General features: G+C 41.1%; 1 long non-coding RNA gene across 2 annotated transcripts in view; it reads left to right on the top strand.

Moving 5' to 3' along the window:
• LOC113625370 (uncharacterized) overlaps positions 1–10,596 on the top strand; it is a 36,541-nt gene extending 25,945 nt beyond the window's left edge. Inside the window, exons 5-6 of one of the 2 annotated variants that reach the window (XR_003434639.1) lie at positions 4,572–4,762; positions 8,074–10,596. This is a non-coding gene — a long non-coding RNA (uncharacterized LOC113625370). Of the gene's footprint in view, positions 1–4,571; positions 4,763–8,070 lie in introns of both variants that reach the window. The other variant, XR_003434640.1, reaches the window with a different exon arrangement.
• The last annotated feature ends 11,120 nt before the right edge of the window (positions 10,597–21,716 follow it).

The raw sequence follows: 21,716 nt of genomic DNA, 5'->3' as shown, positions 1-21,716 counted from the left end.
ATTGGGTGACCTTGACAAAGTCACTTAAATTCTTAGAACCTCAGCCTTCTCATGAAAAAAAAAAAAAAAACAAAAAACCAAAAACTTGTCATGGGGATTAAAAATGATAACTTTTTATAAAACCCCTAGAAAGGTGTGTGGCATACTGAGTGTACGCACGCTCTCGTACAGATAGCACATAAATCTAAAATCGCTCCAAGTGGTTTTCAGTTGAAACTTATACTGGGTGTTCAATTTGTGTAACGATCAGATCATTTAGTCCCATATATATATTTTTAAAGAAGATGTTGGGGGTAGGAGTTTATTAATTAATTAATTAATTTTTGCTGTGTTGAGTCTTCGTTTTTGTGCGAGGGCTTTCTCTAGTTGTGGCAAGTGGGGGCCACTCTTCATCACGGTGCGCGGGCCTCTCACTATCGCGGCCTCTCTTGTTGCGGAGCACAGGCTCCAGACGCCCAGGCTCAGTAATTGTGGCTCACGCACTTAGTTGCTACGCGGCAACTAGGGATCCTCCTAGACCAGGGCTCGAACCCGTGTCCCCTGCATTAGCAGGCAGATTCTCAACCACTGCGCCACCAGGGAAGCCCCCTAGTCCTATATTTTTATACAAAAACTCAGAAAGAGAGGAGGCTGAAAGACAAATCCAGGGCACTTTGCCTGGACCCCTATATTCATGTAATGACCCTTGTTCTCCCTTGGTCTGAATGCTCAGACTGAGGTGAGTCCCTAAAGGACGTTGAACTTGGACTTTGTGAATCATTGCTTAACGTATTCTGTTTTGCACTTTTCTAGAAGGTAAACGTGACCTCCTGGGAAGGTGATTATCACGCTCTAATAGTGAGATCGGAATCCAACTTCTACAGATGTCATCACTTTTTAGATTTTTCATTTCTCGTAACTCCACCCAGCCTCTTGGCATCTGGGAACATTTATTCAGTGGTCTGCGCCTAAAGCAAGAATACTACTTTCAGAGTAAAACGACGGAATAATTAACAAGGGTACCTTCTCCAGGTGAAATTTGGCCAAGGTGTTAGCATTGGTACTCAGCAAAATGCCTAAGGTATATCATAGGTGTTTGATGAAAGTACTTGATCATCACTGTGAGTTTAAAATTCATTCAGTGACCTGGAAATTCTGAGGGTTTCTAAAAAAGATTTTTTTTTCGGTCACCTCAGGGTGTGTTGGATTGTGCATAATGGATTCCCTCTATAGAATTACCCACAGGCAATGTCCTCCATTGACAGGGGAAGTGGGGCTGGACCCTGAGTTAGCTGGACATATATTTGGAGCTTGGTGAGAGAGCCTGTCCCCTTGGCACTTCAGGAAGTTGAGGGGATAGTGTATAGCTTAGATTGAAATTTTCAGAAGCTCAACACAAGGAAGGTGGCGTGGTGGGAATTTGCCTGTCTGGTGTGTAATTTGATCCGACTGGGAAACGGGTTTGCCTTTAACAGAGTTTTGTCTCTATCAGGTTACTATTATGAGTTCCCTCAACATCTCCTTAGGCATCATTCTTGCACCTGTTGATGGCGGGGGTTGAGTTTTTCAATAGACCACGCACTACTTCTACGTCTCATTTCTCATGTTGGGTTTCAGCAATTCTCATGCAGAAACACTGATATTCTATACCCATAACTATGCATCGTTACTGGAGGAGTGAGACACAAGGAGCAGAAAACTGTTTGCTCTTTGTTACTTTAAGTTTTTTAGAAGAGTAGCTGAACAAATTGAGAGAAATGGGAAGGAAACTAAACTGTACTGAAGAGAAATGCTGTTCTTTTATCCTTTGGACTTTTTTTTTGCACAAGTGGCTCATCCGTAGGTTGAAATAATTATGAAACTTGGAATTTATCCAGTTCTGTAGTGGGTAATTACAAAATTGCTCTGTTTAATTATGCAGTATTTTATAGGAGGGCATTTTTAACCTTTGTCACTAGCGCCAAATGGAAGGCGACACAGCTCTTCATAATAAGTATCATAATTCTGATTGCATCTAAGGTTTACTTAGAAGCGGTTCATTTTTAAAGACACGCTCTAATTTGTGTAATTTTTTTTAGTAGGTAAAAACTGCTGAAGTGAATTGTTTTGTGGTAACAAAAGTAAAACAAGAATAACTGCTTGTTAAGAGTCTGCTCCACTACTCCAATATCCCGAGTCCATCTCTGGTGAACATGGACACAGCGGGTTCATTTCTGAAACATGAAGCAAAGCTTATATAATCAAGTGGCTCATTAGAGAAGATCAGAGGATTTCAAAGTACACTTTAAAGACTAAAACTAATGTCCTGTATTTAAAGAGGAGATCAAAGTTGACACCACATCCAGAAGATCCTTTGCAAAACATCACTCTTCTGTGTTATTATCAGAAGTGACTTTCGCTGACCTTCGCTGTAAATCTATGTAGGTACTAATGACAGGTTAAACAGTTAAACGACCACATTTATTCATTCAACATGATTATTGAGTGATTTACATGCAAGGCAATGTAAATCCAATGCTGCCTATAGTGTCTTTTTCGATTCTTTCGTCTTTAAAATGCAACTACTAAGGTAGCACTCTCAAAAAAAAGTGTCATAATATCTTGTATGTTATGTCTTGGGGGTGGGGTAGTTTAAAAGAATTAGTAGAAGTAGAAAATATATCAACATTTATAAAAGTTTAAAAATATGAATTTAACTCAGTTCAAACATTTTTGAATACCTCATACATAAGGTACAGGGCTCAACAGAGTGGGTTCTACCATGAAGAGTAAGACATGGTCTCTGTCCTTGAAAAGCCTTTGGACCAATGGGCGAGAGAATATATACAGGTGGATGACATTGCAGGAGCCGTAAGAAAGGGGCAGACAGGTGCTCTGTGGACACAGAGGTGAGGCATTCCTCTGTTCAGGGCCTTAAGGAGGGAGTTGGAGTCAGACCATGATGAGTAGGTTTTGAAGCATGTATTATGAAGGAAGAGCCTTTTCCCTGGACAACACTGTGGATGAAAGCTGGAGGTTGGGGTAGTGTGATGAGTGTTTACTGAACAGAAAGCATTTCAGTTTAGCTGGTGCTCAGTGATGCCTGAGGGGCATCACTTCATCAGCGGAGGAAGAGTGGAACAATGAGACGGGAAGTTTAAACGAGCTGAAAGGGTGTTATTTTAGGTATTGGCTCACACGCTCATGGGGGCTGAGAAGTCCCGCGACGTGCCGTCTGCAAGTTGGAGAATGAGGGAAGCTGGTGCTGTGAGTCTCAGTCCTAGTCTGCCTGGGGCCTCAACGAATTGGGTGATACCCCCCCGTACCGGTGTGGATAATCTTTCCTCAGTCTACTGATTCAAACGTTCATCTTTTCCAGAAACACCCTCACAAGCACACCCAGAAATAGTGTTTCACCAGCTATCTGGGTATCCCTTAGTGCAGTCAAGTTGACCCATAAGATGAACCATCGCAGAAAGTAAAGTCCCGAGTTGACAGTCCTGCTTATTAGCCATGTGAATTTGGATGTCACTTACCATTCAGAATCTTAGATTTCTCATTTCTAAAAGGATATCAAATGAATTTCGGTCTGCATTGTCAGAATAAATAGCTTACACCACAAAGATAAACCTGGAAATCTCAGTGATTTTAAAGCAATGAAAATCGAGTGTCTCCTAACATCCCAGTCCATTTGGTTTTGGGGGGTGGCGGTGAGGCAGTGTGGGGTAGGGGATGACTTTCAGGCACTCCATCCTGGGATGCTGTCATCCTTAACCTATGATCCCCAAGTTTGCCACAGAAGGGAAGAGAGAGGAAGAGAGTGTGGGAGATCTCTTAGGGACCAGGCCTATACAAAACCCAAATCTGTTCACATTCCATTGGCCAGAACTAGTCACATGGCTCCACCTAGATATTTGGAGCTTAGAAATCAAGTCTTTTGTGTGCCAAGGGGAAAAAGGAAATGTTTGGGGGGAACACACAACAGTGCTCTGTGAATCTCCATTGTTGTCATGGAGTTAGTATACGTGAAAAGGCTCGGGTAATGTACATGAAATGCTATATGCAAAAGGGCTGGTGTCATGTAAATCACTCCTTGATATGTTTGTTTTTTAAGACTGCAAAGATAGATTGGGGCCAAGACAGTGAGGTCCCTAAATTATTGTCAGTTAAGGAATTTATAGTTTACTCCATGGGTTATGGGGTGGAACTAAAAGCTTTTGAAGAGGGGGGTTACTTAAATAAATTTGTGCATTGGGAAGATTGAACAGCTGTCTTTCGGCTGGAGATTTTGGGAAAACTGTAGACAGTAGTCTCTTTCAGTTGTTGAGGAGCTATAGGGCCTGGACTAGGGCAGAGCAGAGGTGACGTAAGGGGAGGGAGAAGCCTGCCAGTGGACTGTGGCATTTTATTAGTCTTTGTACCTGTGGTGTCTTCCACAGAACCTGTGCTGTAATATATGTTAAATAAACATTTCTGAATGAATCAATCAAGACTCGAATGGATGAGTTAACGAATTTCATTCTATAGAACGGTTAGTTTTGTATATGACTGTCGTCTCATATAGATAATAAATTCATTGAGGCTGGGAATCCTTTGTTTTCATCTTTCTGTAGGAAAGGTCTCGATGTGAGTCTAATAAGCACTAACAATTAAGGGATGTGTGTGGCAGAGTCCTCATACGTGAAATTGATGAAGAGACTTTGCAGCTGAGGATTATCCTGGCTACACCAAGATGTAACAAAGAAACGAAGGAACAAAGCCCATGAACCCAGGAGACCTGGAAGTTACTCAGACATAAGGACAGGTAAGTCACCTGTGTGGTTTCACATCTTTTATTGATTTCACCATAAATTTCTGACTTCTCTGCATGACATTTAACATGACAGAATTTTACTTTGCTAAAATCCAGAGGATTTATGAAATAAGCACTACTTGCTATAAGAAGCCCAAAGAGCCCAAATAAATGAATATTGTAAAACTGTCAAATAGTTTACTAAAGAAAAACTATAATGACAAACGTGTTTGCTTTTCAATTTAAATGAAACATCTGTATAAGCAGAATATTGTCTATGTTTACTACATTGTTTTGTTTAACTCTCATTTTTTATACACTCAGGATTTCAGTAATTTCATCATTGCTTCTGACAAACCATTTAAACATTTCTTTTACATTTCTCTGTTTTTCTAATGAACTTTTATATCCATTTGAATTAACTGGATTGGTGATAGAGCAGTTCATAGAAATCAACAAATGTACTTAAAATTGTATGATATAGTTATCATATCAATTTCAAGGTGAAAAATTTATTTATGGATTCAATAAATATTGACTGGAGGTCTTCCATATGATAGTTCTACACTAGGGGTGAGGGATTCAGGCGTGACTTTACAGACAGAAGAAAGCCAGCAAATTGAATCTTTGCTCTTCAATAGATCGAAGCTGATGATGACAGAATCTTCCAAATATTTTTGGTCAAGAGAGCTTTTCAATGTGGGAAATATCAATTTTCCCTACAACTTTAAGGAAATGATATTTACCTTTATATTGTGGTGTGTGCTTGGAACAATGATTAATCCATTATTTCAGCTGTAAAATGTCTAAAAATCAGAGGGCTATCAACTTTGTCATCGTAGAGGGCTATCTACTTGGTTTTCTAATCCTCTTAGTTTTAGAGTTGAAAGAACCTGCATAGGTGTTTTCAAAACGGATGTATATGATACAGATACACACATATAATACACACAGTATTTTATATATATTGTATATTTTTCACAGTAAAATAATGTAAGTATACTATGCTCTATTTTCAACGACCTAGAAACTCTAAGTGCATTCTTTGGCAAAGTATATAGCATCTGAATTGTACGGGGTAGATCACAACTTGCTGTGTTCGGTTGTGATATATTGACATATACTATATATATTTAGTACTATGTGAATTGATCTTGGAACAGGTTAATTAACTTGAGCGATTAATAGAATGATTTGTTAATTTGTAGGTCATTAGAGCAGAGAACAGATGCACATCAGCCTTTATGAAATTTTAATTTTTTTAGGTCATGAGGGTTTAGGACCACAGAATCCTAACCCCATGGACACATTTTAAAAGAAAATTTGACCAAAGATTAATTTTATTCAATTATAATTTTTGTGTGTTTGCTTATAAGGCTATAGTGATTTTTAAATGGATTAGACAAACATTACTCATATCAGCAGGAAGAGAAAAATCATTCTGGGAAATGTTTAATTGGCGTTCCCTAAACAAAGGACATTGGATCAGATTAGCTTGGGCTAGGCTGTGTGCTAAGTCTTCCCTTTGGTTATTCAAAATATGTATTGCCATGTTAAAGTATTGGGGATGCTTCAGTGGAAAAAAAACCCGATTGAACTTTGCTTGCAGTTAACAAACTAACTTAATTGTGCAAGGAAAGTCTATTTTTCTTGGAACACCAATTAACACTACACAGAACAGTTTTTCTTTAACATCAGTTTAGGAAGTACTGTGTTAGCTAATTCAAAGACTGTGCTTAATATTATTAAAAATTTCAACTTGAAATGAACCCTAAGCCCAAACTGAATGCATTGATTTAGTTTCATGACTGTGTGTAAAACCCTTGATGATAATCTGGCCAACCTGCTCTACTTGGGTTTTCCTAAATGCGTTGTATGTTATGCTTTCTTGCTTGTCCATGGTGCCCTTCACTTTGTCTTCTAGAATGTCCTTGTGGTTAAATTACACGAAGCCTGCCTGTCTTAGCTCAAATGGGTGTCAGGACCCACAAAATAGTTCTACGACCCCTTCTAAATGTCGAGAACTGTGAAGGTTCCTAGATTTTACCCTTTCAGGCTAACATTTCAGCCCAGTGCAGTGTCGTGGATGCTGGGAGAAGACACGACACTCCTGGGTAAGAGACAAAGGACTTTACTACTCCCCGCAGAGCAAGCAGCACGAGCTCCATGCCTGTGTCAGCTCCTTTTGTACCCAAAGTCACAGGGATGGCACAGAGCGTCCTGGACGCTGCACATGGACTGGGTTTGCTTCACAGCTGAGGAACCCTGAGCTTAGGAAACCCCAGTCTTTCGTAATAAATGGACTGTAAGGGAACTTGCCTGATTTTTGCCCAGGAGGGAGACAAGATTTTTATTATTCTGCACAATGAGCATTTTTTTAACTTTTTATTTTATATTGGAGTAGAGCCAATTAACAATGTTGTGATAGTTTCAGGTGAACAGCAAAGTGACCCAGCCATATATACACATGTACCCATTCTTCCCTGAACTCCCCTCCCACCCAGGCTGCCACATAACATTGAGCAAAGTTCCCTGTGCTGTACAGTAGGTCCTCATTGGTTATCCATTTAAAATATATTAGTGTGTACGTGTCAATCCCAAACTCCCTAACTATCCCTTTCCCCCATCTTTCCGCCACTGGTAACCATAATTTTGTTTTCTATGTCTGTGGGTCTGTTTCTGTTTTGTATGTAAGTTCATTTGTACCATTTCTTTTTAGATTCCGCATATAAGCGATATCATATGATATTTCTCCTTCTCTGGCTAACTTACTTCACTCAGTATGACAGTCTCTAGGTCCATCCATGTTGCTGCAAGTGGCATTATTTCATTCTTTTTAATGGCTGAGTAATATTCCATCATATATATATATATGGTATATATATGGTATATATATATACCACATCTTCTTTATCCATTCCTCTGTCGATGGACATTTAGGTGGCTTCCATGTCTTGGCTATGGTAAATAGTGCTGCTGTGAACATTGAGGTGCATGTATCCTTTTGGACCATGTTTTCCTCCAGATGCATGCCCAGGAGTGGAATTGCAGGGTCATATGGTAGTTCTATTTTTAATTTTTTAAGGAACCTCCATACTGTTCTCCGTAGTGGCTGCACCAATGTACATTCCCATAAACAGTGTAGGAGGGTCCCCTTCTCTTCACACCCTCTCCAGCATTTATTGTTTGTGGATTTTTTGATGGTGGCCATTCTTACTAGTGTGAGGTGATATCTCATTGTAGTTTTGATTTGCATTTCTCTAATAATTAGCAATGGTGAACATCTTTCATGTGCAAAACATTTCTTCCCCGTGTTCTAGCAGAAGACACCATTTCTATCTTCTGAGGCTGTTAGCTGTACAAACATTCCTGAAAGAAGAAAAGGCTGTCAGCACCTCTATGCAGAAGATGTGCAGAAATGAGAAAGACCCAGGCAGTGTTGTCTCCCGGCACTAAAACCCATATCACCAGTTGTGTGCTGTTCCTTGAATTCCTGTAACAACCTGTATGTTCTATGATCACAGCACTTCTTGAATTGCTCTAAGCCTTGCTTGTCTGGAGAGGCCGTGTCCTTACTAACATATTTACCATATCCAGCTGGGTACCAGGTACAGAGTAGACATTTGGCAAAGTTTATGAGATATAGGCTTTAAAGATTTTTTACTATCCTTTAAATATTTTCTGGATTGGTTTTCAAGTTTATTGCCCCAACTACCCTGGGAGGAGGGACAGAAGGTCTCAAATGGCTTTAATCACTGGGGGGAAGTTTTCCTTTAATAGGAAAGTGCTAGCAGCTGCAGCAGATAGCTTAGCAATCAATGGCTGTGAAGATAGAGCAGGGCCAGAGCAACTGGAGTGCTAGTGGCCAAGCAACAAGAGTGTTGAGATGGTGGTGGCAGTCAACCACATGTCAGGGACAGAGCCACAATCCCCAACAGCAGATGTGTAAGACTTTAGGCCATGCAGCATCTGGATAGGATTTTAAAAGATGTTTAGGAGGTTTCTGGTCACAAAAATGGAAAGGAGAAATAGAATAGCATGTGAGAGACAGAAATGTATGTTTGGGGAGCACCCAAGTAATTATATATACTTTCAATTTATAATAACTTAATTGTATATACATATTTTAAGTAAATTTATATATATAAAGAGATGAAGAGTTGGGGGAGATTCGACCAGACTACTGCCCATCAGGTCAAGAATCCAGTGAAGGGTCATCTTGTGTTCCCCCAGTGACCCCAGAGTGATCCCATGTTTGATCTGGACTCTCACTTATTTCTCCCCCCACCCCCAATAAACACAGATCTAAGAGAACACTGGCTCATTGGTGATGGATTGAAAGCTGAGCTATTTTGCCAGGTGGTTTTCAAAAGTAAACACTCTGCAGATTTCAAGAAACTTTTTTCTCTTTGTAAATGCTTCTTGAGGTAAATAGTTTCCAGAAATGGAGGTGGGGGAATGGCATTGATCAGAGAGGTGGGAGTTGTTTTTCCTTTCAGGAGTTCTGGAGTGGTTATCATCTATTTGGCTTTTGTCCCATATCTTGCCTTGAATGGCCATTGCCTTATCGACTCTTTGCTGGTATCATTTGCGTACATTTTCAGGTGCCTCATTAAACATTTCTGGGCGGCTGACATCCTTTGTCAATACACACTTTTATTATTGAGTACCCACAGATAATTTGGTAATGTGTTAGGGGCTTGGGTTTAGTACTGGAAATGCTCCCATGATCTCCTTATCCAATCAAAGGAGAATAAGTGCAAGAATCATGAGTATGCGCTGGGAACGAGAGTTGGTTTATACGATTCTTTGTGTTGATTCTGGAATAATCAGTTGATTTAAGCAGACAGTATGGGTCTTCATTGCCTGGAACTCAGTGCACTAGAAAAGAAACAGCATAGTGAGTGAGTGAGAGAGAGAGAGAGAGAGAGAGAGAGAGAGAGAGAGAGAGAGAGTGTGTGTGTGTGTATTAGTCTGTCGGTTTGTGTTTTACCAATAGAGTACACTTAATAGAACTTCACTGTACTCGTATGTTCTTATTTTCATTACCAAACATCCTTCCATTTTTGTTTTGTTCTCTTTATCTCAACTTAAATTAAGAGAAAGCAAGAGAGTTTGAGATAATGTTCAGTTAATGTCTACATCTTGAAACATATTTCACTTTTCTCTGGTTGTCTAATGATTAGGTTACAGTAATTACATTCAGGCGTTTTTGAGCCAGAGATAGAAGTGAGCTGTGTGTTTAGTTGCAGGCTGTCTGTATTACTTTGCAGTCTTCTTCAATATATTCTGACTGCAGTCACTTTCGTCTAATGGTAAGTCACAGAAAACCAATAACATCCTCAAGAAAAGGGTTAATGACATTTCCTTCTCCTCTGGGGCCCTTAAGATTTTGCTGAATCTCTTTCCAGGACTGGTTAAATCCTATTAATGTCAAAGTAAAAGCAGAATATGCTGCACCCGTCGGCACTCACCCTGTCTCTGGTCATGGGTGATGGCAAGTACCGTATTTCCTTCTAGAACTCATCTGAGCAGCCTTTGAAATCTAGTCCCATCAAATCCTGGATTTAACCAAAGGAGGGATGTCCCTGTCAACGCTGCCCAGTGAATAATCAAATCCAACCTGCAATTGTTCAGGTTGCCAAACATTTCTGTGGTTGAGTCATGGGGAGATTTCCCCCCTTTGAATTAAAATGGGGAGTAGGGGTGGGCAAATAAAGCCAGACAGAGAGACAGAGACAGAGAGAGTGAGTGAGTGCAGGAATTCTTTACAAGTACAAATTTTATAGGTAAGATACCTCCCTCCGTTCCTGCCAAGAAAACAAAAGGGCAATACCTGGACAAAGGAGGAGCTGTATCTTTCCAAAAGGTTTTGAGAATAAATAAAACATATACTTCACTCCATTCCTTTTCCTGTTTTATTAATTGCCCTAGAGCAACGCTTCTCAAACTTTTATGAGCACAGACATTACCTGGGGATGTTGTTAAGCAGTAGCTTCTTGTTCAGTAAGTCTGGGATGAGGCCTGAGATTGTGCATTTCTAACAACTCCTAGGTGATACTGATGCCCTGGGCCACACTTGGAGTAAAAGCCAGAGCAGGAGTTCTCAAAGTGTGGTCTCTTGACCAGCAGCATCACCTAGAAACCTGTTAGAAATGGGAATTCTGGGGGCCCAGCTCAGACTGACTACAGTGGGTAGAATGCCCCCCCTAGATGTCTACCCTCTTATCCAAGGATCCTGTGACTGTATTACACACAAAAGGAAGTTTGCAGATGTAATTAAGGTTTATGGACTTTTAAGATAGGGAGATGATTCTGGATTATCCAGGGGGCCCAGTCTAATCACAATGCGTCCTTAAAAGTAGAGAACTTTCTCTGGCTGGAGTCAGAGAGATGCAGCAGAAGGGAAACTTACAGAGATTCAAAGCATGAGAGAGACTGGCCTTGCTGGAAGGGGCCACACGGAAAGCATGGGAAGGAGTGCAGGCCGCCCCTACAGGCCAAGCTTGGCCCTTGACTGAGAGGCAGCAAGGAAAGGGGGACCTCAGTCCTACAACCACAAGGAACTGAATTAGGCCAACAACCTGAATGAGAGCAGAAGCCGATTCTTCCCCAGAGACTCCAGGAAGGAAGGCAGCCCTGTCAGCCCCTTTGATTTCAGCCCCAGGAGACTCTAAGCAGAGGACCCACTTGAGCTGTGCTGTATCTGAACTTCTGACCCACAGAACGGTGAGATAACGCAATTGTGTTTTGAAGCTACCCAGTTTGTGATGATTTGTTACAGCAGCAGTAGGAAACTAACACACTGACTGAATCAGAAGCTCCGAGTGGGGGCCCACGATCTGCTTTAACAAGCTCTGCAGTCATTCTGATGCAGGGTGTGGAAAGATCATTCTCTAGAACATGCACAGAGCCCAACATAAATGGGGTTCTGCCACGTAACAGCTGTTGCAGCACTGCCCAGTCTCACTAACATCCCTAATCTTTCATTTTTTCCTTTGAAACATGGGGTTAATAAAACAGTGTTGATGTGAGAAATTTGATCTAAATCTCTGGTAGAATATTTCACAGTTCTTATCATAGTAGGTCCTCAAATGTTACCTCCTTTCCTTCCTTCCATTTCCTCCCATGGACACACTAAATGCAAACAGTACTGATGATTCTGATGTCAGCTTTCTGAGGCTTAGGGCTTGGAACTTGACCTTGATTGTCATTGTGTAATATGATCTGGAAAGGAAAAACAAAATCACAGGAAGGAGATGCAGGTCTAAGATGCAGTTGCCCTGCTCAGCTTCATTGCTACTCTTCAAAAAAGAGAACAATGAAGATGTTTCCCTTGTTTTTAGAAAAAACAATTCAGCACTATGTAAGTCTAGATATAGAACATTTGGTTCTAAACATGACCCTCTGATCATGGCACTAGAGTAAGTCAGTTCTTTACATCATGCAGTCTTTGTAGTGGGATCACAACTGCACAATATGTTTATATTCTGTACATTCTCAAGAATGCAGTGTACTAATTTGCTAGTCTGCCAGAGTGCTCTGATGCTCATTAATTTTAAAAGTTTCAAGTATATATATATATATATATATTTTCATTTGTGTCCACCCCTGAGCAGGAAATATTTGCTGATTCTTCCTCCTTTCTCCACTCTGCACGGTGAGCTGCTTCCTTGGATGATTACACGTTCTTCTTCTCCGTGATTGCTACAGCTCTGTCTTTCTGACCATCCATCACTGTGTGATGAAATTTGTTGATTGGGTTTATTTTGCAAATGATGCAGTTTGCAAAGTTCCAGGTTCATAGTCATTTTCCATTGCTGTCTAGAGAAGACTAAAACTCTCAATCAATCAACATTTCTAGATTAATTCTTCCCTCTCTGAGAAATAAAAAAAAGTCAATTAAGAGTTAAACTAGGCTTCCTGGCTTATGTATTTATTAATCAATCAACCTTCCGCATAATACTAATGTTTGTGGTACAATGTCCACATACCTATTTCTGTGTCTGCCAGCTTGAAAACAGTGCTGTGCTGAAGCAAGATTCTATCTGCTGTGAACATTTTTATAATGAGCTGCAGCCCTGGAAACATTGAAACCCATTTAAAAAGTGACCTGAATAATTTCTCAGAGAAAATTAACTGGGTGAAAGATCATGAATAAGAAGTAAATATATATTTAAATAGCATCAAGATGGCATTATTCTTTACTGTGCAGCTTTTGGTTTTACTCACATAAAACTGCATCTGGGTAATTTGGGGAGGCATTGGGGGGTTCCATGACTTCCTTTAAATATACTTAGAGCTCAAATCCCACATCCGCATCACATTTCCTATTGTTATGTGTGCTAAACACATAACACTCTTAGTGCCCAGAGAATGATGCTAAATCTCCTTTTGTGTTTCGCCTGTTGATTCTCTCCAACAATGGGGTGTACAACAGAGGTTAGTTTACCTGAAGTGTGGTCTTCAGACCGGAAGCATCAACTTCACCTGGATTCTAACATCACTTGTTAGAACGGCTGAATCTCAGATTGCAGATCTTCTGAATCAGAATCTGCATTTGAACAAAATCCTAGGCAATTTGTTTGTACCTTAGAAGGTGGGAACTGCTGGAGCAAAAAAGGGTCTGGGAGGTGGGATGTGGGGACCATGGAGTGTCAAGGACGGAGGTGGTGAAAGACAGTATTGGACAGAAGTGTGCTTCTCACCTGCTTGTTGTCAAGGCCTGGAGCGTTTGGGAAGAGTCTGCTGTGCTCTTTTTATCGTGGTGTTTGGTAGGATGCTAAATGGTTGAGTAGGTTTGGGGGTATAGTTTATAATTATGCGCTCACAGAGCAGATCTATGTGGCTTGCAGTCCACTTTCTAATGTAGCGTCTTCGAAATTTTAGCATGACTTTTTTTTTTTTTTTTTTCTTCTGCGGTACGCGGGCCTCTCACTGTTGTGGCCTCTCCCGTTGCGGAGCACAGGCTCTGGACGCGCAGGCTCAGCGGCCATGGCTCACGGGCCCAGCCGCTCTGCGGCATGTGGGATCCTCCCGGACCGGGGCACGAACCCGTGTCCCCTGCATCGGCAGGCGGACTCTCAACCACTGCGCCACCAGGGAAGCCCTAGCATGACTTTTGATGAGAAGCAGCGTGGATAATGGAAAGGCTAAGGGTTTTGTGGCTACCCAGAACTAGGTTTTAACACTAACCCTGATAATACTATTGATCGTGTCGATAGTTTCAGTATGTGTAAAATAGGCAAAATAGTAGTGCTGTCACTGATGGATTACATGAGATGATGCACGGGAAGCTCGAAGTTCGGTGACCAGAAACAAGTAGGCTTCTAACAAATATGTCTTTGTTTCTCCTTTTCTACTGACCATTCATTGGTCCACTGCATCCCTATTGTCACTGAGATATAAATATATGTATACAGCTCTATCTATCCGTGTATCTATCCATCCAACCATCTATCTGTCCACCATCTGTTTATCTATCCTTGTTCTTTTCTTTCTACCTATCTTTTCCTTCTGTCTTCTGGTATCAGTAATTACTTTCTGACTCAGCATCTGGCGTGCCCCCTCCAGCATCTCCGCTCCCTTTCCCACCTTGGCAAGTGAAGACATGGGGGTGAGTCAGGTCCTTGGGAAGAAGTGCTCCAAACAGCTGAGCTTGCAAGTTATTGATTGCTGTTGTAGTCTACATAACAAGCATTATGTGTGAGTTATGTCCTGCTTCATGGGCCACTAGTTTCTTTTTTCCAGAAGGTGACTGGCATTTCCCAGAGCCCAGAATTCCTTCTCACCTGTTCTTAGGGGTCCGCTGGCCAAGTGAGATGGGCTTCGATCTGGATTAGATGTTGCCATGCACATTTCTCTCCCAGCCTGTTCCCCATTCCCTACGTACTTCTGTAACAGTGCCGGGTGATCCCATCAATATGTGTAAGGAAGGTGAAAGTCAGTTTAGGCTTCTGCTGGCATTTGGGTTCTGCCAGTACTAGACTCCCCACTTCCTGAGGGTGTGGGAGGAATGAGGTGATCGCACACCTTACGCCGTGTCCTTACAGGGAAGACTCTTGAACCCAGGCGCGTGCAGGTGATCCGTGGTAGGACCCTGGCATTGAGAGAACGAGATTTTGATACTGAAGCGGATCTTTCAGTATGAACTGGAATTATTCCCCGCTGAGCCAAACTGCTCATTTATCTTGGACCTGACAAAAATCTGCTCCGGCATATGGTTTCCCCTTGGATAGGAAAAAGAAAGTCATTTTAATTGCTAGTTAAGACTGCTGGGTTACTTTAATTTGCAGGCTCTTTATTAACTGTGATCTATTTCATTTAAAGGAGCTATAAATGAGGTTTGGTGTGAGCCTCCCAATTATTAAATTTCACAGGCACCGTTAAGAGACTTGAGGTCACCCTTTTTGAGACTCCGAGCCACTTATGTTTAAGAACGTAGCAGACTTGAAGTGTAAGCAGAGTTTGCACACACAGTAGGTTCTTAATAAATGTTTGAAAACTAGAAAAGGAGGATGTCTATATGCTCATTCCCCATTTTCTTTCTTACACTTGTTCCCACCGGTGGGTCAGGGCGTCATTTCTCCTCATTAAATCTCTCAAGTTGAAACATATGGCAACAGTTGCTTAAAATATCTGCTGCAGGGGTTGAAAGCTGTGTTACTTACAGTGAGTTCATCCAGCCAATTTCCTTATTCTAGTTTGATTTAGATGAAGGCAAGTAGGAGTAGTAACAGCTTCAAATGGTATACCTACTGTGCCACAGAGACCGAAGGGTGCGGTTTAGCCTGTGGGATGTAAGTTCTATTAAACTGTTTAAGAAAAGAGTGGATGTTGATGGAAAGAATATAATACTAGCATCTATGAGACCTGTGTTCTTGTCCCAATTCTACTCATCCCTGACTTGTGACCTGGAGCAAGTCATCTCTCTCTCCAGGTCTCACTTATTTCACCTGCAAAACATAAGGCTAGAGATGAAAATCTAGTTCAGGTTCCAGAGTTCTCAGGCTCTGTTATTTCCTCTCACATCCCGGTCAGATCACAGAAACTGGATTCTTGTTTTGGTTTTACCTCCAACTTGTGGTTTAACTCAGGCCAGTTGTTCTGGGTCTTCATTTCCATATGTCGCTGTAATTTATGAGGGATATTCCTGGGCTTTAGCCTTTAAGTGGTTAGTTGAACACATTTTGAAAGAAATGCTGGGAATCTCAAATGTGGTGTATCTGTATGTTGCCTCGGTTACCAGAAGAGACAGAACACAGCTTAACCCCCTTGTGATGACTCAGAGAAGTTAGTTGAACAGGGACTTCCCGCTGAGTCATCTTGGTGTGTTTGTGCCCTTGGGGCTGTGGAGGTGCCTCAGCCTATCACCTCAATCAAGGACATGGGACTGTCATAGTGTTTAGTTTCTCTGTCTTGTCCCCCTTGCTGTCAACTGTCACTTCTTAAGCTGTTGGTTACCAGGGAAATACAGGTAACAAAACTTAAAATCAGTGACCTTAAATTTATACATTACACCAAACCCACAGCTTCTGCCTTGAGGGCGGCTCTCTTTCTTTTCCTGGAGAGTGAAGTGCATTTCATTTGCAACTTAAAGGCCTTAAGCTGACTTATTTGGTTGATGTTGGTGACCTGAATGTCTAGAGTTTGCCAGAAATCTAAGTAAAAGCTGTGGTGGGAGCAGGCATTTCTTACGTGTGGCCGTATGCAAATATGTATTCAGTAATAGATCATGTTCAATATAAAAAAGTAACATTTAAAAAATCTTTTAAATCCTATATAGCACATAGCACAGTGTCCTGTACATAGTAGACAGCTAGTAAGTTTTGTGAAAATGCAATCTGAACTCGATTGTGTGGGTTCCCAAGTCACATATATCTGATGGTCATTTAATTAAAAAAAATGTATTATGAAGGGATTATATCTATCTATCTATCTGATCTCCTGAGATTTCTCAGGCCTCCCTGCGTTGTGGGTACAAATGGCAGCACTTTAACAGGAATGACCCAAATTTCACTCGTCCCAAGATGCTCATACAGGATTTTGAATACTTTGGAAAGTCCCCAGATGTGCTTATAAGCGTGTCTATTACTGCCGGATGCTAACACGACCCCTGGGCTTTAACACGGCGTTCTCTGGGTTTTGCTATGTTTGCAGATCGTAGCCCTGGGGTGACGGAAGCTGTGCTACATTTTACTGTGAAATAGGGACTGACTGCTGATCTTCTGTCTCACTCTTCCCCCACCTTGATCATCATCACCATCATCATTATTTTTGATAGGAGGAAGAGGAGTGTTTTCCTAAGCAGTGTGGTTTCAGTGAAACAGCTGCAGTTTCCCCTTGCCCCCTCTCCTCGCCCCATGACACTCTTTCCCTTTCTTCAAGCTGAGGACCTCCACCTGAGGGTTTCCTCTGGGCATGCGCATTCTGCCCACCTTCTCTTCCCTTTGATGAGGTCTCTGAGAGGCAGTTTCTTATGGACTCTTCCAAATAAGATCCTGATGAGCTCACTGTACCCATTCACTAGATGGGCCCAGATACCTGAGACTATCAGCTTAGGTCCCTGCTGGGGCCCCAAATTTATGGAGTCTGGAACATGCTGGATATTGTACACTTCATTTAGGAACCACCCAGGAGGGGATATATCCATAATATGGATTGCCTTTGATGATGCGGGCTTTGAGGGAGAGTTTGTGTATCATTCGGACCTTTATTTTATCTTTGCAGTATCATGTCATGGTGCCTGGCCATAGTGAGTTCATGCTTTTTAAACTCCTTCACCAATAGATGGGCGGAAACAGGGAGAGAAAGGAGCTTAGATATCATTTTAGCAAGGTGTATGGTGAAGGAAGAGGGTAAAATGGTTACATGAAATGAAACGTTTGAAATCAGTGGCAGGTCTCAATTATCCATCAGTTCCTCGATTCCTCTGAGTGTGGGGCTAACAACAGATGGAATCTCTATATGCTTGTATGTCCACATACACACTGGTTGCCAGGTAGAGCATGTTCTTTTCATTCCACCTGGAATATGGTAGAGAGATCAAAGGCTAACTCCTGTTGCTTTTTCATTCCTCAATAGTGGTTGAGAAACTATCTCTGTTATGTTCCACTTTGTAGAATAGACATCATAAAATTTCAAAAGTAAAGCTAAAATGTTAGTGGAAAAGATCTATGTGAGTGTGTGGTATGTGAGTGTAAGTATGTGAGTGTGTTCTATTTTCTATAGCTGTCACCTGCTTTCCAAAGATGTTCTTAAAAGGTATAGACAAATCCAAGGGATTCCCCATGATACACTTAGCCTTGAGCCTTACTCACAATAACCTTCTCAAATCCAATGAACAGTAGCTCTATGACTATTTTATTATATGCTGTGATGCTCACAGTTGTAAGTTGTTACCCTGAACTTTGGCTCCTTTTTGGTTTTTGAAGTTATGACTCCATGAACTTGAAGTGATGGATATAGAGGAAGGCTGCTCTGACCTGCTCTGGAATGATGCACCTTTGTACGTTGTCCTCACCAGAAGTACAAAATTATTCTACAAAATGAATGTAATTCTGTTGTAACTAGTAGAAAAGAAAAGGGAAGATAGAAGAATAAAATTCAGAGGAATCATATTTCAAATAAACATCTTTGGGTCCTCATAAAAACACTAGGTTTTGTGATGAGGTGTTGGCTCCCTAAAAATGCCCCCCGAAAACATCTGATTTTTATGGAGCTTTGTCAGTCAATCAACCAGTCAATCAGTTAAGCAATTAGTAAGTGTGTTTGAGTACCTATTATATGTCCAGGGTCATTAGATTATATTAATGAACGAGTAAATTTATTTACCTGACAAATACTTATTGACAGCCTTCGTATTAATAAGGCATCAGTTAGGTGTTGTCAAGACAACAAGGCACTAACACTACCCTCAAGAAACTCCTAGTTTATTAAACCATGAATGCACAAATTAAATACTGTAAGTGTAGCAGAAATATTTTCAAGACATTGTGAAATTCATTCATTCATTCATTCAGCTTCTAGCCATTGTGCTAGGGTCTGGAAATACCAACGTTAAACAAGGTAGAACTAGCAACTGCCCTCATGGAGCTTATATTATCAAGGGAGAGAAAGGCATTAAGCAAAGAAACAAATAAATGCATTAAATAAATGAGTAAATAGATATCTCAAAACTGTGATAGGTGCTATGAAGGAAAGCAGGAGGGTTTATGAGAATGTATAGAGGTACCTAGATCTACTCATATAGTTACGCAAACAACTGCTTTGAGCTACCAGGTATGCATATGCCAGGTGACATGTTCAGGTATGAGTGGGGCTATCAGAATCATAAAGTACATGATGGCTTACTGAAGTCACTGGGTTTGACTGCACAGGACTGGAATGCATGGTGGGAGGGGTGCTAGGAATCAGTTGATCCGGTCTTCAGTCTTGGCTTAGATACTAACATTTACGGGTCTCAGTTTTCTCACTTGTATTGATAGATCGGAAAGAGTTGGACTGGATCATTGGTAAAGCCTCATCTAACCTTCAATTTCAACGTTCCCAGTAGACAGTTTTCCACTTCTCTGCAAAAGGGCCAGCTTCTACATGGAGACAAAATATGTTCTGGTACTTGGTAAAGCTCAGAGCACTAAACAGTATAATTGCTGAAGGAATTAGGCTAGACAGATTAATGTGTATGTGTTCAGACATATAGTATGGGATTTGGAAGCACGCATAGTTCACCAAAGGTAGCCCTGCTCCAAAGACCGTGGGTCTTATATGGCTCCTAGATCTGCCCACTTTTTAAAGGTTGGATGGAGGAATGACCTGTGGGTCTCTCACATTTATACATTTACCAAAATTGGAAAAAATAACATTGGATGTCCCAGGGTGGGAATAGAAAGAAGCGGAAGTAATGGATAAGGTTCAAGCTGTGGTGAGTTTGAGTACAGGACCAGGAATTTGAATACTGGGGTTCCAGTCTAGGTTTTGATACTTTCCAGCCTTGACTTATTGGGCAAGATACTAAATCATCTTGGGCCAGTCCCATCCACATGGAAGTATAAGGTAGGAATTGCCCTGGATTCGTGGTGTTCCAACTTCGTATTTAGCATCAGATACTCTTTCCAATCAAATCATGCATGAAACTCCAGCGTGCCAACCAGATAGAAGAGAAGTCACCTTGGTTAAGGGAAGGACTGAAGACCTGCAGCCCCTCTAGCTGGGTCTTTCTCTCTCTCATTCCTAAAGCAGCTCTGAGACAGGAAGCCAGGGCTTCTGGAAATTCAGTTCCCTGTCTTACTCCTTCCATATCTACGTGAAAGCTGGCTGGCAATTAGGGCAATCTGGTGGGTTGATTATGGGCCATACCAGTGATTGAATCCTGCCGTAGGTAAAGACGCTGTAGAGACCGTGGAACACTTGACTTATGCAAATATGGCCTTACGTGGATTGTTCTACGAGGCCCATAATAACATCTCAGAGATGGAAATTACTGTTGTGCGGTGTGCGCTACAAAGCCAGGGAGCTGGGCAGGCAGCAGCCATCGCAAGGCGAGGGCCTTTAGACTTTGCTTTCCTGTTGTTCTGTTTTGCCCATGGATTTATGCTATGACTTCATTTGTTATTTTAGTATCATTTGTGTTATTACCTCTTTTATGGCATTCTAACCAGGACTGAATGCAATAGCAAGGGGTATATTAGAAGGAAAAACATGAAAGTTTAAAGAGGCTTGAAAGGGCCAAAGCCTTTATTCCATTGTGTGTGGATTTCCTTTGGCTGCCTCAACACTGAAAAATATTTTGCACAAAAGCACATGCATAAAAAAGCACATAAAATTTTCTGCACATGGTGTAATGCTTGAGTCTCGTTCCTGGAGTTAGACAAATGGGGCTTCTGAATTTTATCTCTTAGCTGTGTGACTTTTTGTCAAATGGCTTAATATCTCCCAGCCTCAGTTTCTCATCTGTAATGTGAGTGTGATGACACCAGCACCTTATAAGGTTGTCCTGAAGATTAAATGAGATGGTACATGTAAAGTGCTTTGCTTTCTGCCTGGTACTAACAAAGTCCTACAATTCACTGTTAAATTTCATTCTTCATCCACATTATTGGTAACATTTCCATTTCATAAATAGCTCCTACTTTGGTATAAGGATGGATTTTCTTTTGAGTACTTAAAAAGCAGAATCTAAGTGGAAAATTAGCAATAATGTAGATGAAGGATGAAATGTAAAAATGGATGGGGTACGTTCAAATGATAATTAAAACAAAGAATTGTTGTAAATTGATGTAAAAGGAAAGTGCAAGAGTTTTAATGCAATGCTGTGTTTAGCCACAGGTGGTCAATAGATTTAAAATCTGTACCAGTGTTCAAAGTGGAAAAGGGAGAGGTTCTGAATGGGAAGGCTAGTGTCATCCTAAAAGCGGCAGAAATTATCCTAAAATGTTATGAGTAATTATAAGGAGACAATGGCATTGCACATAGCAAATATTTAGGTGAATAAAATTGGGGTGTTGTAGGGAATCATGGCAAAAAGAGTGTTTTAAAGGTAGGAAAAACACTCAGTATTAAAGACCACCAAAGCTATGCATGCATTCTCTTTTTTCCCTTAAGACTTAATGTGTGAGCTAAAGTTAATATAAGCACTTGCTCATCATTCAGAACATCCACATGTACTTGAAGGTCTTGGCAAGGCTGCTTTGTGTGTTGGAGCCAAATGTGCATTGTGGGACAGCCTGGAGAAGAACGAGTGTGCAAAGGGGTGTGGGGGTGTGGCTTGATGTGATTAAACCCAGGACAGGGCTGGAAGATGCTGTTTTCATCTTTGGAGATCTTTGGCAATAGTCCTAATGGCTTAGTGTTACCTGAGGCTCTCTTTCCATTAAGTGAACTTACGTTTTTATTTTCCTGACTTTCAAATGCTTATGGGTTCTCCCAAATGGACCTCTTACATTCCTGTTTGGCTTACCTTTATTTG

The sequence above is a fragment of the Aethalodelphis obliquidens genome, unplaced genomic scaffold (genome assembly GCF_003676395.1).
Source record: "Aethalodelphis obliquidens isolate GAN/ISIS:26980383/991018 unplaced genomic scaffold, ASM367639v1 scaffold15, whole genome shotgun sequence".
NCBI lineage: Eukaryota > Metazoa > Chordata > Mammalia > Artiodactyla > Delphinidae > Aethalodelphis > Aethalodelphis obliquidens.
The sequence above is the reverse complement of the archived record's forward strand: the minus strand, read 5'-3'. Positions and strand labels throughout refer to the sequence as shown.